Source organism: Branchiostoma floridae, chromosome 6 (genome assembly GCF_000003815.2).
Source record: "Branchiostoma floridae strain S238N-H82 chromosome 6, Bfl_VNyyK, whole genome shotgun sequence".
Taxonomy (NCBI): domain Eukaryota; kingdom Metazoa; phylum Chordata; class Leptocardii; order Amphioxiformes; family Branchiostomatidae; genus Branchiostoma; species Branchiostoma floridae.
Genome location: NC_049984.1, coordinates 25,377,133 through 25,394,459, shown reverse-complemented (window position 1 = coordinate 25,394,459; position 17,327 = coordinate 25,377,133). Strand labels below are relative to the sequence as shown.

The 17,327-nt window shown below is 41.2% G+C and overlaps 1 protein-coding gene and 2 long non-coding RNA genes across 3 annotated transcripts in view; all 3 read right to left on the bottom strand.

Annotated features, from left to right (window-relative positions):
• LOC118418241 overlaps positions 1-17,327 on the bottom strand; it is a 72,828-nt gene that overhangs the window by 28,115 nt on the left and 27,386 nt on the right. The gene's annotated exons all lie outside the window — the stretch shown is intronic.
• LOC118417202 lies at positions 258-802 on the bottom strand. The gene is made up of 3 exons (XR_004831327.1): positions 707-802; positions 463-561; positions 258-357 (listed from the first exon to the last, which is right to left on the bottom strand). It is a non-coding gene; the product is annotated as an uncharacterized LOC118417202 (long non-coding RNA).
• LOC118417206 lies at positions 2,675-3,276 on the bottom strand. The gene is made up of 3 exons (XR_004831331.1): positions 3,185-3,276; positions 2,864-2,962; positions 2,675-2,720 (listed from the first exon to the last, which is right to left on the bottom strand). It is a non-coding gene; the product is annotated as an uncharacterized LOC118417206 (long non-coding RNA).

Genomic DNA, 17,327 nt, shown 5'->3' with positions numbered 1-17,327 from the left:
ACAGCATCATATGACTGAATTTCCCGCTTCCGACACAGCGGCGCGAAGCAACTTTCACTAAGTGCTATAGAATATTTTATGTAACATATATGATATTTTGACATTAGTCAATTTTCTTTACAACATACTGTACATCGTACTTGACTAGAGTGTTATTGTTACTCTCTTTACTGTCTGTATCATTGCAATTAGCCTACGGGCATGGATTTGCAAATGAATAAATTAAAAAAAAATGTTAGGTTTTTTCAGTAATATTACCTGCATAGCCTTGTCCACTTCTGCTCCAGCCTTCAGCAGCTGCTGCACAACTTCCACATGTCCCGTCTGGGCTGCTATGAACAGTGGAGTGGCTCCGTCCTGTAAGTCAATAGAACTTGATGAGAATGAATATCCGAAAGCAGCACATTTCGTACAACCGGCAAGTCTAAAGAAATGTTGTATTCTCATTTTAAACTGTCATACCTGCTTAGCCTTGTCCACTTCTGCTCCAGCCTTCAGCAGCTGCTGCACAACTTCCACATGTCCCTCCTGGGCTGCCATGTGTAATGGTGTGAATCCTTCCTGTAATCAGAGAACAGTAGTTCGTGTAAATAAACATGAAAAAACGGGTCTATCAGGTGCGATGTCGAAAGTCAACCTCTACTTGTTGAGGGGGAAATGATTAGATATCAATGATACATGTGTTGTACTTGTCCTACTATCTTACCTCATCAGCCTTGTTCACTTCTGCTCCAAACTCCAGCAACTGCTGCACAACTTCCACATGTCCATTATGGGCTGCTATGGATAGTGGAGTGGTTCCATCCTGTGTGGGAGGATGAAATGTGACGAGAATAAACAATTGTTTCCCTCTGACGCAGTGACCCGTATCAGTTTTTACTAAGCGGAGGGCAATCTTAAATACAGCATCATATGACTGAATTTCCCGCTTCCGACACAGCGGCGCGAAGCAACTTTCACTAAGTGCTATAGAATATTGTATGTAACATATATGATATGTCACATACAGACATTACTAGCAGAAGCATTAGTCAATTTTCTTTACAACATACTGTACATCGTACTTGACTAGAGTGTTATTGTTACTCTCTTTACTGTCTGTATCATTGCAATTAGCCTACGGGCATGGATTTGCAAATGAATAAATTAAAAAAAAATTGTTAGGTTTTTTCAGTAATATTACCTGTATAGCCTTGTCCACTTCTGCTCCAGCCTTCAGCAGCTGCTGCACAACTTCCACATGTCCCGTCTGGGCTGCTATGAACAGTGGAGTGGCTCCGTTCTGAAAGTCAATAGAACTTGATGAGAATGAATATCCGAAAGCAGCACATTTCGTACAACCGGCAAGTCTAAAGAAATGTTGTATTCTCATTTTAAACTGTCATACCTGCTTAGCCTTGTCCACTTCTGCTCCAGCCTTCAGCAGCTGCTGCAAAACTTCAACATGTCCCTCCTGGGCTGCCATGTGTAATGGTGTGAATCCTTCCTGTAATCAGAGAACAGTAGTTCGTGTAAATAAACATGAAAAAACGGGTCTATCAGGTGCGATGTCGAAAGTCAACCTCTACTTGTTGAGGGGGAAATGATTAGATATCAATGATACATGTGTTGTACTTGTCCTACTATCTTACCTCATCAGCCTTGTTCACTTCTGCTCCAAACTCCAGCAACTGCTGCACAACTTCCACATGTCCATTATGGGCTGCTATGGATAGTGGAGTGGTTCCATCCTGTGTGGGAGGATGAAATGTGACGAGAATAAACAATTGTTTCCCTCTGACGCAGTGACCCGTATCAGTTTTTACTAAGCGGAGGGCAATCTTAAATACAGCATCATATGACTGAATTTCCCGCTTCCGACACAGCGGCGCGAAGCAACTTTCACTAAGTGCTGTAGAATATTTTATGTAACATATATGTTATGTCACATACAGACATTACTAGCAGAAGCATTAGTCAATTTTCTTTACAACATACTGTACATCGTACTTGACTAGAGTGTTATTGTTACTCTCTTTACTGTCTGTATCTTTACAACATACTGTACATCGTACTTGACTAGAGTGTTATTGTTATTCTCTTTACTGTCTGTATCATTGCAATTAGCCTACGGGCATGGATTTGCAAATGAATAAATTAAAAAAAAATTGTTAGGTTTTTTCAGTAATATTACCTGCATAGCCTTGTCCACTTCTGCTCCAGCCTTCAGCAGCTGCTGCACAACTTCCACATGTCCCGTCTGGGCTGCTATGAACAGTGGAGTGGCTCCGTTCTGAAAGTCAATAGAACTTGATGAGAATGAATATCCGAAAGCAGCACATTTCGTACAACCGGCAAGTCTAAAGAAATGTTGTATTCTCATTTTAAACTGTCATACCTGCTTAGCCTTGTCCACTTCTGCTCCAGCCTTCAGCAGCTGCTGCAAAACTTCAACATGTCCCTCCTGGGCTGCCATGTGTAATGGTGTGAATCCTTCCTGTAATCAGAGAACAGTAGTTCGTGTAAATAAACATGAAAAAACGGGTCTATCAGGTGCGATGTCGAAAGTCAACCTCTACTTGTTGAGGGGGAAATGATTAGATATCAATGATACATGTGTTGTACTTGTCCAACTATCTTACCTCATCAGCCTTGTTCACTTCTGCTTCAGCCTTCAGCAGCTGCTGCATAACTTCCACATGCCCCTCCTGGGCTGCTACCAACAGTGGTGTGAATCCGTTCTGTTATTAGAGAGCAGACGTTTATGTTTATACACATGAACGGATCTATTAGGTGAGATATCACAAAGGAAGCTCTACTTGTTGCATGGGAACAAAATCAGATAACAATGATAAATGTGATTGTTCTTGTCCAACTATCTTACCTCATTAGCCTTGTCCGCATCTGCTCCAGCCTTCAGCAGCTGCTGCACAACTTCCACATGTCCATTCTCGGCTGCTATGTACAGTGGTGTAGTTCCGTCCTTTGTGGAATCGAGGATGAAATGTGATGAGAACCAAAAATTGTCTCCCTCTGACGCAGTGACCCGTATTAGTTTTTACTAAGCGGAGGGAAATCTTATATACAGCATCATATGACTGAATTGGCAATAGTCAGTTTTCCATACATAATCTATTAGTATACAATTTATATGCACGGAATATAAGACTGCCCGTGTATGATTTTATTGGTTTATCCGTCTTACTTGTTTCGCCTTGTCCACTTCTGCTCCAGCCTTCAGCAGCTGCTGAACAACTTCCACATGGTTCTTCCACGCTGCTATATAAAGCTCTGTGCGGCCATCCTATTAACGATTCAATAAATATTATGTTTATTGTTTTTTACTCGATTTGATTTTGGATCAAAGTTTTCATTAAAATCAATGGTCATAAGTAAAGCTAGTTCACCTTTATGCATGGAATATCCTATATCTGTTCTTTTTAACAGGGTATTTAGGGATATCGGGTCGACGCGGCGGTTTCAAACGGCATTATTTGAGAATACATGTATCACAATTTGAACGACAGTCTGTCGACTTGGTGCCCCTAGATACCGTGCTTAAAGCAAATAACGGATATAGGTCACCCCGCGAATAAAGGTGAAATAGTGTTACATGTAACATCTTACCTGATCGGTATTATCTACTTCTGCTCCAGCATCCAGCAGCTGCTGCACAACTTGTACTTGTCCGCTATGTGCTGCTACGATCAGTGAACCCTGCGTGGTTACATCCTGTAGAGACGTGCAATGAACATGACCACATGCAGTATTAAACTTAACTGCGTGAGGTGCCATATTTTGTTTGTCTCTTTGTAGCGTTCCGTACGTCGTTTCATGGTACGAAACACTATGTAAGGCAGAAAACGTACAAATTCCAACTGAAACGCATACAAACAAGAGTTCGGAAACCTTATATCTCTAATAAATATTCTGATTTTGCAAATGTACATAATCTATGTTTGATTATGCACACCTTTAACTACCTTTCACAGGTCAAAATTCTGACAGTCCAATCAATTACCCCTTAGAATGATGGCACTTTTGCATTCATCATGCTAAGTAGAAACTTGTACAATATGCACCCCGTGTAAAGTTCCCTTGTTCCGTTATTCTCCTTGGAATATTTTGACAATAACGACCAAGCGGTTCCAGAGCAAACTGCTGGTGCGGGGGGTTGTTTGGGGTATACACAACTTCATCCTTGCATCACAAGCTATCTGCCACCAAAAATTCAAGACCATGGCATGTGTAGGTCAATAGATAAAAAAAAGTGCTGCAATACCAAGGTCACATTTCAGGGGCCCAAAATTAATATTGACTTCAGTTTTCCTAATACCCGCCTCACATTAGGCGCGATTCGATCGGAAGACTAGTTTACGAGCTCTAAATGACATTTTCGTGAGTAAGACGTCCGGTGTTCTCACGATCACCTTGCGATTATTAGGGATCGCCGGCAATTTGCAGGAGTCTTACGACGGTCGCGGTGCAGCGAAACATGTTCTTAACATAAGCGACAAGTCGCAGGAGATCTCCAAGATCGCAGAGCTCGTTACTGAGTCGCAGATCGTGCGTGCAAATCGTGCGTACCTCGCAAGGGTATCGGTCAATAGTCTTGCGCCAATCCAACGGTTGAAGACCGATAGGCGAGCACAGACATAGTTATTAATCATCGAACGCAAATCGGATGGCGAACGCCCGTTAGTCGGGCGACGTTCGGGCGACGTTCACCCGACTTCCGATTGTTTACAACTATTGAATTTCTGGGAATGTGAGGGTAATTCTAACATTGTGGCCCCTGTGGCAGTATGTAGGCTGGCTTTGTGACACACTTTCCTTTCTTGTGTCATTTCTATTATACCCGCGCATTCCATTGATTGGTGAAAAAGATTCCGACAACAAAATAAGCAACATTTATTGACCTCTTGCCTTTTTTGAGGAACGTTTTGTGTTCTCTTGCCCGCGTGCAAGAGGTCATGGGAGGTTCATTATCATAGATTTATTCACAGTCCATCGCACGAGGCTCGCTTATATGTGAGGGAACCAGATTTTGGGCGAAAAATACGCAAGACCATCTTAAGATCTTAAAATCAGCCGACCTTCCTGCGATCGCGAAATACGCCTGAAGATCGTATATAATGTGAGGCGGGTATAACACCTGCACGCCAAATAGGCAGAAAACACAACTATTTGACTCTCTGTCTACACAGAAGAACATCACCGCCTTACAAGTGATGCAAAATAAAGCAGACAGACTTACTTGTGGAACTAACCGCACCCCAAGACTCTATGTAAGCAACATGTGTACATTTCACAAAATACTCCTTTCTAAGGAACCATCATCATTGTACTGTATACTCTACGTGCACACCTGGTATCTAACCAGCACAGCTACCATACGAGGCATACAACACGGAGTAACTTTAGAACTGGCAAACCAAAGACAAAAAGCCTTAAGAAATCTTTCACATATAGAGCAACATCCGAATGGAACCAACAAGTAGCACATGGGTTACAAACTATGAGTACATCAAAGTTGTTTAGACAGCAGCTAGTGAAACCCATTCGAAGCTCAGCTAATGGTACATAAGGTACTTGATATTTTTGATTAGGCACATGCGTTTTTTTTAATGATATTGTGAATGTCATGTTATATGTTGTGTGTGCAAGTTATGTGTAATTATTGCTCCTGGAAAAGTAGATGTTGTAGTGTTAAGCTGTCAACAACTAATGGAGTCAATAAACAATAAACAAATAAACGAATATTTGGCCTATTTCTGATATTTCCAGCAACACGCGTAGAGGCTATCGGGAATGCACACGATTAGGACTAACCCTATAAAAGTTGACTGTGCTAAAATGCACCAGGAAAAGGACTTTTTTGCACAGTTTAACAATATGGAACAATTACATAATAAACAGTGGGTTATGTACTTACTACCTCTTCATGTTAAAGTAAATAGAAGGTAACGCCATGTTTGATCAGTTTATCTGTTATACTGTGACGTTACATAGGGGGAGCTGTGACAGAACTAAAATGGTAAAATATAGGTAATAAGCTACAGGTACCCGTAATCATCAAAATCATCAAAAAGAAGCCCACGAGAAGTTTTGAAAACAACTAGGGATCGGCTAAACAAACACCTTCGCCATTTTGAACAGGTAGACTTTGTGTAAACATATCTGGAGAAACGCGCCCTACACCGAAATAATCAGTTAAGTATCTTATACGTACAGAGTCGTGCACAAAACTTTGCAATCACACACCACGTTTCTTTACCGTCCACTCTGGTATCTGTACTTATCTTGAAATTCGAAACGTTTGTGTCTTCCCGTTTTAGCTAGCTCTGTGCCAACAGTGTAAAGTGCAAACATGTTGGCTTACCTTGGTGTTAGTTCCCCCCTCTGACATGCTGGCACATGTGAAAACTTCAACAGCACGGCAAATCAAATCAAATCAAATCAAATCAACTGAAATACTAGTAGTCTATCCACTCTCTCTTGATCCTTGATACAAATCACATCCTTATAATAGCTTGTTCCATTGCTCACGGAAACAGTAATCTGTAGCTTGTAGGCTGATCATGATCTACAAGTTCTGGGTTTTTCCAGATGAGTCACATGCTACAAATGTTATCTTCAACCAATAGGATCTTGAGAGCGGCTAGGCTGACCAAACTTTACCCAACGGTTTTGGACTTTGCTTTTTTGTCACATGTCTGGGGCCTGACGTAAGCAGAAATGGGTTCATAAGTACGTGTCAACCTTCAACTGATTAATGTTATTTTTTTTATATTGTTTCTTTTGCAGTCAAAACTGTCTGAATTCCACAACAATTGACAACTCAATATAATCTGCGTTGTTCGAGGGTTAATATCGCGTTAACATCACTGTAAAATCATCTTGGAAACATAGTAAAACTTTATAATTTATTTCCCACGTGCACTATAGGCATCACATAATTAGCGTTCATATCTCAGAAGGAATTACAGGAGTTTTGTCTATCTTGATATCGTTGTAATATGTTTCCGTCTAACGTAAAATGGATTACCCCGCTGCCATGTTGAATTAATGTGTAACCTAGTTGTATAAACATTTGAGGCAGGCAGTAAATACTTATAAATAAAGTCTTCATGCCAAGGCACACAGTTTGCTGATTAGAAAAGTTGAAATTAATTTTGCCGACAGCAACCACATGTTGGGATGTACATGTACAACGTTGCACGATTATATACAAAGTTGTAGTGGGTAGACTGACGTACGCCATGCTATAGTAACGTAACGGTATGTTTGATATGTCATGGGGCTGGTACGAAACTCGATCGGTAAGGTCTGTGCGGTCGTTGCCCCGTGAGTGGCGCGGATCGAGGTGATGACAGCTCGCTGTGACAAAAGATATTGGTCTCAAATTAAACTTCTTGGATAGATAGACGCGCTTCTAATACATAAACGGTTTTTAGCATGCTTCTTTCTCCTCTAATTCATTGATATATTCTACCATTCTCTGCTAAGTATACAAACGTTGTCTACTGCTGTTTTACTTGGGTGCAATTATCCTTAATTCTGGCAAGGTTTTTTTCAATAAGAATATCATTATTGTACATGTATTTTCCGAAGTACCGTACTTCACCCAAATCTTCATAGGTGGCAACTATTGTCATTCGACGTGAAGTTACGCATACTATCGTGATCTTTCTCCACCACATTGATTTGGAGATCCTCCATGATACAAGCATGGTGTGGTTTAAAAAAACACTAGTGTGTCAGTCCAAGGTCCTATTGTTGGCCAGGACGACACGCAGGGTGGTTGACTCTTCGTAACAGCTGTTCGCTACACTATGGTGTGCTGCGGAAATAGTTTTCCGTGTTTGTTTATGTTTATATTGTAGCTCATTGTAAAGCGTAGCATCCACCTGACTCTAATTATAACGGGCATTGTGGCTTGTCCGTTTACTGCAAAGTATCTCCTCCTATTTACCTTACATGGAGTGTCTTTTTCTTTTAGCTGTCGATTTCTTACGTGTGCCGAAGATTAGAAAGACCATCTCATTGTGTAGCAAACCAGTCCTGTAGCCAAAGCTATGTGTTAGTTTGATGTTGTATATTATATGAATATATCATAAGATTAATGGCGTGCCCTTGGGCGCGTCTCTAATGGATTTTAAAATAAAGTCTCAAAGTCTCTTATGTATACAACTTTTACTCGTGTAATACGTGGACTGCACTTTTACCCACATGATAGAAGAATTGTACTATTACCCATATGATAACTTGACTGTGCTATTATCCTTGTGAAAAATGCACTGTACTGATACCCATTTGAATAGGCGGATTGTACCCTTGCAATAAGCGGGCTATTGCCCAGGTAATTCTTCCAGAGAGACACTAGATCACTTTTCGTCACTCCACGTACAATAGTTGTAGATCGTAAAAAAATTCTAGTCTTAGTTCCTTAGTATTCTACAAATCTACTATTTGTTTTATTATTTTTCAATAAAGGGGAAAAGAAAAATTATATCTGTATAGCATTTGTTTGTTGCTCATGGAATATCAGCCTCTTATATACTTATAATTTCCGCTTTATAAGTGAGCTCAAACTTCAAACTGACAGACAGCCTCTCTTGAAGCAGGGAAAACTAATGTTAATATTTTGTGCAAATATCGTACATATAGTCGATCTAGCAAAATATCGGCAAGTCAAGAGGACACAAGGTCAACGAGTTCTTGTGTTTAAAGAAAATTTCTGCTATGGTACAAGTTAGAAGAGCGATAGTATAGGCGTACTGTCGTTAAGTCGTTGCACGAGTTAGAAACTTAAATAAAGTGTTAAACTTTGCCTCTCAGTGAGTGTTGGAGTGGAGCAAATAGTGTCAAACATGGAGACAAATATGGGTGCTGCTGCGCCTTACCGTCATTCGAGAGACAGCCAATCAGCGGAGGCGTTTACATCAGGCTGGGTCAGAGGTCACTTGTAGTTCTCCCCAGCACGTACAACAAGGTCACGCACCAGGGGACACATTGTCGACTTTGACCTTTGTCTTCCCAACACCAGCCCACATACCATGTCATTACATATGATGAATCCACAGGTTCTTACGTTATGCTGACAACAGATATCCGGAAAAAACACACACACACGTGTACGCGCGCCAAGAACAATGCCTCTAGTTTTCACAAAAGACCGTTAACTTTGGCTAAGTTCATCCATATGCCCACTAGCAAAACGCCGTTTATAAGCAAACGCCATTTATTAAGGTGCACTCTCGCTGCACTTGGGGCACGCTTGCGGCGCTGCGGTGTTCAATATTAAACGCATATGTATGTACCTTCACGAAACCTAGAGGTGCCCCCACGAAACCCAGAGGTGCCTTAAGAGAACCTAGAGGTGCCGGTTGCAAGCACGACGATTTTTTGAAAGTTAGAAAATAAAACAAGTGGCAAAATGCCCCAACAGCGCCCCGTCAGTGTCGCCACCCGCCGACAATGAAACTCTCCGTCACTCTTCCTGTCACACAAAAAGTGAGAAATATCAAGCATTTTCATATTATGAATTTGAAAATTGTTGAATAAACCTAAAAACATACATCAAATGACATACATCGTGCAAAATAAATATAATCGATAGAGTCAAATCTGCTTGTATATGGTTTGTGTCCGCTCATTTGGGTCGCTTCTTTTACTGTAAAAGTCTTTCAAGATTATTGATAGCATATGTAACATATAATTCATTATCATAAGGGAAATCCTATCATTATGAATCTCATTTTGGGGCATTTTTATCATTTGCAGTGATTTTTCATAAATTGACAACGCTGCGATTTACATTAACATATTCATTTAGCCTAGAAACACAACAGTGCCGCACATCAGTGAGAGTGCAAGACAAATCGGCGTGCCGCAGTGAACAAACCCCGTAATGCCGCAAGCGTGCCCCAATGGCAATGAGAGTGCACCTTAAGCAAGCTACTTATTAATTGTGTGACTTCAAATATTTGGTCTTTTTCTACATTATATACATGTACATCATGATTATCATCATCATCATCATCGGGCGTGCTGGTTGCACGGATGGCCATGACTCTCTTCCTCCATCCTTCCCTATCCTCCGTAGCCTTGGGCAGTTCTTCAGTCGAGCAGCCAGAGTCGTCACATATTTGATGTACATATGTTTTGCGTGGTCTACCTCTGCTTGCATGACCATGTTTGGGAGTCCACAGATCTACCGCCATTACGGGAAAGAAGGCTGAGATTCGCAGGTCTCATGATTATAATATGTTATATACTAAAATAGCATGCCCTTAGTATGCCCTATCATGTGTATGTTTTGTCTTTGTTGTGACCTGTACTTAGCTCGATTGGGCAAAATGTACAACAAAGGTCATAATCTATCAATGATTCCTAAGAAGGATGACTTTGTGCTCGTTGTTGGTGCAACAGGACAGACTTTTCTTAATGGCGTATTTCTTTTTCGTCCTCGTCTATTCATCATGTTCTCTCTGTAAGCCATTCTGAATGCATGTTCGTTAATTTGGGTTGTTAGCATGGCTCATTTCCTTAAACAGTAGAAGTCAGTTAATTGCACAACGGATAATTGCACACTTCTGTTAATTGCAAGAAAACCCAAAGTCCCGTAGTGATACGGCCCAGCTAAATAATTAGCTTTGTTGCACCATCCAGATAATTGCACAAATGTGATGGCAAATGGGTAGTGCAATTAAACTGCTTCTACTGTATAGCAATTGGACCGTACCTACAGCGTCAAAAAATGGTAATTTTTCAACTGGAACTGATCTACAAAATCAAGCGTTTACTTTCGTCTGCAACTGTGGTGTACGCAGATGTGAAGCAAGCGCAGTATATCAGCGTTGATGATGTTTTCTGTATAGGGATGGCATTCAGCACCAAGGACAGGTCGTTGTAAATTTTGCAACCGGCATGTAAAGGTAAGGTACAGGCCGGTTCACTATGAACCTTTGCCGGTTATGTGTAAAAGTGCACATGCATGAAAGTCGTCATTCTGTACTGAGGTAAATTTAGTGTTAAGATAGACTCGTACTCTTTAGAATGCTATAAAGACAATGGTAATTAATTAATTGGTAATTGTAATTAAAGTACAAATAATCTCAACGCAAATCAAGATCTCTGCATAGATTTATTATTTGTAACTACGAATAAGGGCTATCCACATCAATCAACCAGATTTCAGAATTTTCAAGTCATCCTAGTAACAAACCAACAAATAAGCCAACATAAAAGAAAAGCTAGGTAAAAAGAATAACTTGCAACTACCATACAGGGGGTAACAGGCCCCTTGGACTACTAGTATATAACCACTACCTGTTGTCTGATTTTGAAATTCCATGACAGAAAAGAATCTTGTGTAGATCAAATTGTACAATACTCTGCACCTAACGTATGTAAAAAAAAAACCTAGAATAGGCTAATAGTATATGTACATGATAATCAGGAAATTGTCTATGAAACTTACATGTAGTGCTTCTGTGAAAACATCATACGATGAAAACAGTGTTAGTTTATTTAGAATGGTTGAGTCCCCCCTCACTGATGGAACAGTCGACGCATGCGGACTGAGGCTTGGGGGGCACTCCGGTACGATACCATCTGAGTGAATACACATTGTCACCAAGTGCTCTACATCTGTGTGGAAAGGCGTGAGTTATTCCCTAGTATAAGAGGGATCGGAGTCCAGTTAACAAATGGTAGCAGAGGGTGGTTCCAGTAGTGAAGTTCGGACTGTCATACTGGACCCCTAGTACCGTGTACGTGGTTCTGTCGACGATTCTGTGTGCAGTGTTTTTGGCGCGGATTTGACCAAAAATGGCGACGTGCGAGGGAGGCGCGCGGACAAAAATTCCACAGCTTGATCTTGCAAACAAAAGCTACGAACAGTTCAGATTTGAGTTACTTCTGTGGAACAAGATTACGAATATCCCGAAGAAGAAACGAGGTATTGAAATCCTGCTGAGTCTACCGGAGGGATCAAAAGATGAGCACAAGACGAGGGAATTCTTAAGTACAAAACTCACCGAGGAAGAGTTCAGCCATGAGCAGTCATTCCAAAACGTACTCAAAAAACTGGATGAGCTTCTGCGGAGAGACAACACGGGGCGGCTATGGGAGGCGTTCGTCGCCTTCGACAAGTACAGCCGTGGTCCGACAACGACTATCAGTGAGTATATCTCCACATTTGACATTTTATATAACACACTGAACAGAGCCGGTGGAGTGACCTTGCCTGAGTCCGTCCTGGGTCTACTACTTGTCCGCCGAGCCAACCTTACTCTAGAAGAGGCCAAGCTCGTAATGACTGGAGTAGATTATTCCAAGGAAGACGTTAGTCTGTTCATGCAAGCAAAAAGCAGCTTAAGAAAATTCAGTGACGACTTGGTATCGACACGTTCCTCTTATTCAGGCGGCATTCAGCAGGAGATTGCACATGTAACTGAAGCAGAAGTTTATCAGACATCCCGTGGCGGCAGTGCAAACTGGTCCCGTGGTTCGGGACGCGGGTATAGTGGACAGACAGGCACTGCTAGAAGTCGCAACGGACACTTCCAAGATGGCGGCGCCCATACATACAGGTCAGGACACTTCCAAGATGGCGGGCCCCAGGCGTATAGATCGGGTCAAAAGTCTGATTATGCTGGCGAAAAGCTGAATCCAAAAGATCGTAATGGCGATTTCCTGCGTTGTCATTGTTGCGGCTCTTTCAAGCACCTGGTTCGGAAATGTCCAGATGCGAAGACAGAGGAGGCCTACGCAACAGAGACTGAAGATACAAAGTTTACGGTGATGTTTGCCCATGGTGCTTCCGAGTGCATGATGTCGGAAGGGTCAGAAGAGGATTCGTTATGTGCTGTCCTCGACTCGGCATGTTCCTCCACTGTATGCGGTCGTGCGTGGTTGAATAAGTACTTATCGGTTTTGGATAAGAAGGCACGGGTGAATGTCACACGAGACACCAGTTCCCATGTGTTCAAGTTTGGAGGGGATGAGACACTACCTTCCTTGGGAAGATACCGAATCCCTGCGAACATAGCTGACAGACAGGTGCTGATATCAACCGATGTTGTAAACCGGGACATTCCGTTACTGCTGTCTTTAGATGCCATGAAGAAGGCCGGTGTGGTACTGCACACGCAGGAGGACAGGGCCACAATATTTGGTAAGAACGTGGACCTCAAGTTGACGGCATCTGGCCACTACTGTGTTCCCTTAGTGGACAAGCCACACAGGGTCCATGAGGTGTTCACAGTGACCCAGGGAACTGACAAGAGCAAGTGCCATACAGGGGATAGTGCTCCATCAGTAGCCGCACTGCCACATAAAGAGCTAGCTGCTCTCCAAGTCAAGAATGCAGCACAGATTGCAAGTCTTAAGACTGATCTCCAGACTGCCCAAGTTAATATAGCTGATCTCAAGGAGAAAAATGCCACACTGACCAAAGCCAATCACGAACTCAAATCTCTAGGTGAGCAGACAGAGGATGACGTTTCACAGTTGCAATTGTTGACTGATCAGTTGAGATATGAGAACAGCTCCATGAGAGAAGTGATAGCTACGGAGAAAGACAAAACTCAAAAGTTACAGATGGATCTAAACAGCGTCATTCTCCAGACTGACAGCCTGACAAAGAAGTTCCAGGACGCGGTTGGTTGCCTTGCAAAACTGGAAAGCCGTCAGGAAAAACAGGCGCTGGCAGCACAGTCTGTCATAGTAGACACCGAACGCCCAGAAGGTCAAATCAGTCAAGACGTCAACAAAGAAGACAACAAAGAAGGCAACACAGAAGACAACAAACCTGTCATAGTAGAAACTGAATGCTCAGAAGGCCAAATCAGTCAAGAAGTCAACACAGAAAACGCTAATGCAGAAGCCCAAGTCAGTAAAACCAGCAGTTCTTTTCTGAGCACAGTGGCAGCACTCTGGCGGAAATTATGCCGGAAAAAAGTGTGACTGCCAAATCCTTATTAACGGTCGTACAAACAGGACATATGATCAAATTGCCATAAGGACATTGAAAGTCATACGGACATTCCAACCAAAGAGAGACAAGTATAGGGGAAGTTTAATAATGAGTATATTGTTTGTCGTGCACTGATGTTTTTGGAGAAATGCATTGTATTACAAGAGAGACAAATATAGGGGAAGTTTAATAATGAGTATATTGTTTGTCGTGCACTGATGTTTTTGGAGAAATGCATTGTATTACAAGAGAGACAAATATAGGGGAAGTTTAATAATGAGTATATTGTTTGTCGTACACTGATGTTTTTGGAGAAATGCATTGTATTACACGAGAGACAAGTATTTTGTATGACACTTTTGAAGAGCATTTTGTATTGCAAGTATATCATAATACACTGAAAAGAGTATTGTTACTAGCACACAGTTGTGATGAGACGAAGGTATTGGTTGAGAAAGTCTGATTAGAAGTATGTTGGAGAAGTATATCGTGATACACTGAGAAGAGTGTTGTTACTAGCACACAGTTGTGATGAGAAGAAGGTATTGGTTGTTTTGTACTAGTGTGTAGAAGAGACAGTTTACATTGATATGTTGAGAAAGTCTGATATGTTCATCTACCTTCCTAGTTTATTTACTCTCTTTAGAACTTAGTAAGTATTAATTCCAAAAATACCTTTTGTGTAGTATTCAAAATTATGTCACCTTTATAGTTTTCTAGTTGTAGACTGTTAACAGATTTCTTTGTTTAAACTTATATAACGTTTATGTAGAGTAGCCAAAACAAAAAAGGGGGAATGTTAGTTTATTTAGAATGGTTGAGTCCCCCCTCACTGATGGAACAGTCGACGCATGCGGACTGAGGCTTGGGGGGCACTCCGGTACGATACCATCTGAGTGAATACACATTGTCACCAAGTGCTCTACATCTGTGTGGAAAGGCGTGAGTTATTCCCTAGTATAAGAGGGATCGGAGTCCAGTTAACAAACAGATCACTTGAAGTGTCTGCTAATGAAAACAATATTTTGAATAGAAAACGTTTAATGGAGATGATAAAAAAATTATATCTCATTTGCATAGGAAAACTATCGTATAACGTTATTTTGACTACATGAAGTAGATGGATCTATAATTGTCTGGACACAGTCAGATGGACCATACTGAACACCCATCTCCAGCTCTGTTTATGTGTAGGTAGCAACATACATACATTCTTAACATTCAAACAAAATACGAATCCAAAGTTATTGAACGCTATTCACCATATTTGAACAGAGGCATGACAGTAATATCTGCTAAATTTTCTTCATTTGAAAACAAAATATGTTGATAGATACATGACTTAACAAATTCCTTTATGAATTATCATCTTCCACCTACTTCCATCTGCTGATAACTAGATTGAATATGTACATTATATAATCTTTATTTAGAATAGAGATTTACTGACTGTACTTGCAAACTACTATATGCATAATCAATAGTCTATTACAATATGGTACACGGGTACGGGCTCCTACCACGTACTTCCAATAACGGCCAATTTACATTGTATTGGATACTACATTGTTAGTGCATCCAGTTTCTCTGCTGTGGCTATCTCTTCAGCAGAGGTAAGAGCATCACTCAGTCTCTCTTTACTTGCATCACTACCACTGATAAAGTACCAAAGCTTCAGGGCTTCCCGACAGCACTCTCGTGGGTCACCGTTATGCCGCCCGGCGATCTCGTCAACTTGTGTTGCAGAGAGTCCGAGATGGCGGCTGAGTTCTGTCCAGCGTGGGCACACGTCTTCCACGATTATGGCGAAACAGCTTTCTGTGCCTTAAACGGGGAGGTAAAATAATGCTCAGTGTTCTTTCAAAGAGTTTGCTCATTGCAAGGCCATTGGAATACAAACTGATATCTGTATTTTGAGAGAATTATGCCTCCCAAATCTGCCCTGTGCATTTCTTGATTGGCTCCGAAATAATCACATCGAACATACAGTTCGGTATGATCTTAAGTTTGATAACAGTTCTAAATAAAACCATCCAACCACCAAAACACAGACGTAGTTAGGAGCAACGCTCATGAAGAATCTTGAAAGAAATCATACAGGGAAAAATACGGGTTGATGGCGTGGGCAGAAAAGAAGTGCGTAAATCATTGATATGTTAAAATATTATCACAACATAATAAGATACTTTGGGTATATTCACTGATTCTTTTGATGGCTATCTTGATTTTATGGAGCAACTTACTGGTACTTCCCTGACTTGTCTGCAGTTGTGTCGACTGCCGTGAGTATACTCCTGTCTGCTGCAAGCTGTATGGTATCAGAATGTTATCAATGAATAGACCAAATGCTATCTATCACACAGAGCTATTTATTTTACTGTTTAACTTTGCAGCTAATTTGTGATAATGAGGACTAGAAATTTTGCACGAATTTTCAGTAATACTTACGAAAGGAATACTTTCTGAACACATACGAAAGGCATATTTTCTTAACACAATCTTCTTCTTAGTGTTTAGGTGGGCACCATCATCTTGTTGATGTTTCTGCCACACTTAACAGGTGCTGGTACAGAAGGTACACATTTTGAATACATACATGTAAGAAACGCGTGCATTCTGAACACACAAGAAATGTACGCATGAACATATACGAAAGGCATTCTTTCTGAACATATAAGAAGGCACACATTCTAAACACGTAAGAAAGGCATACTTTCTGAACACACAAGAAAGGCATGCATTTTCAACATATGAGAAAGGTATACTTTCGGAAAACATAAACCAATGAAACAACAGTGCTGTTATGACTACCTTATATAACATTGCTTTTGAAGTTATCAATAAACTGTCACGAATTACTACTCACTCCCCGATATTCTCTGCCGTCGGCACCTCTCCGATTGAGATGAGCGCGTCTTTCAGCACTTCCACAGTCGCACTGCTGCCGTTCAGCTGAACCCAGCGGTCACAGGCAGCCCTGCAGCACTTCCGTGGGTCTCCCCGATGTCGCTCCTCGATTTCCTCAACATTTGCAGATAAGAGGTTGAGGCGGAAGGCGAGCTCTCTCCATCGTGGACACACCTCCCTCACAACCAGGTGAAAGTAGTCCTGTGAAACTGAAGGGTCAATAAACAATTATTTTCAAATATCTAACTTTCCCATCTTGTCATTCTTGAAGAGTGTCAGTACATATCGAAGTAATCGAAAAGTATTTGTTTGCACAGAATGTTCCAAAAGTCAACATGAACAGGTCTAAAATCTTCATTTGGCATTAGTACTAGGGGTATATAGGATCTTCACCTTTACACATTTTAGTTCAGCTGTATCCATTTTAGCTTGATTTAATCTCACTTATAGCAGCCCG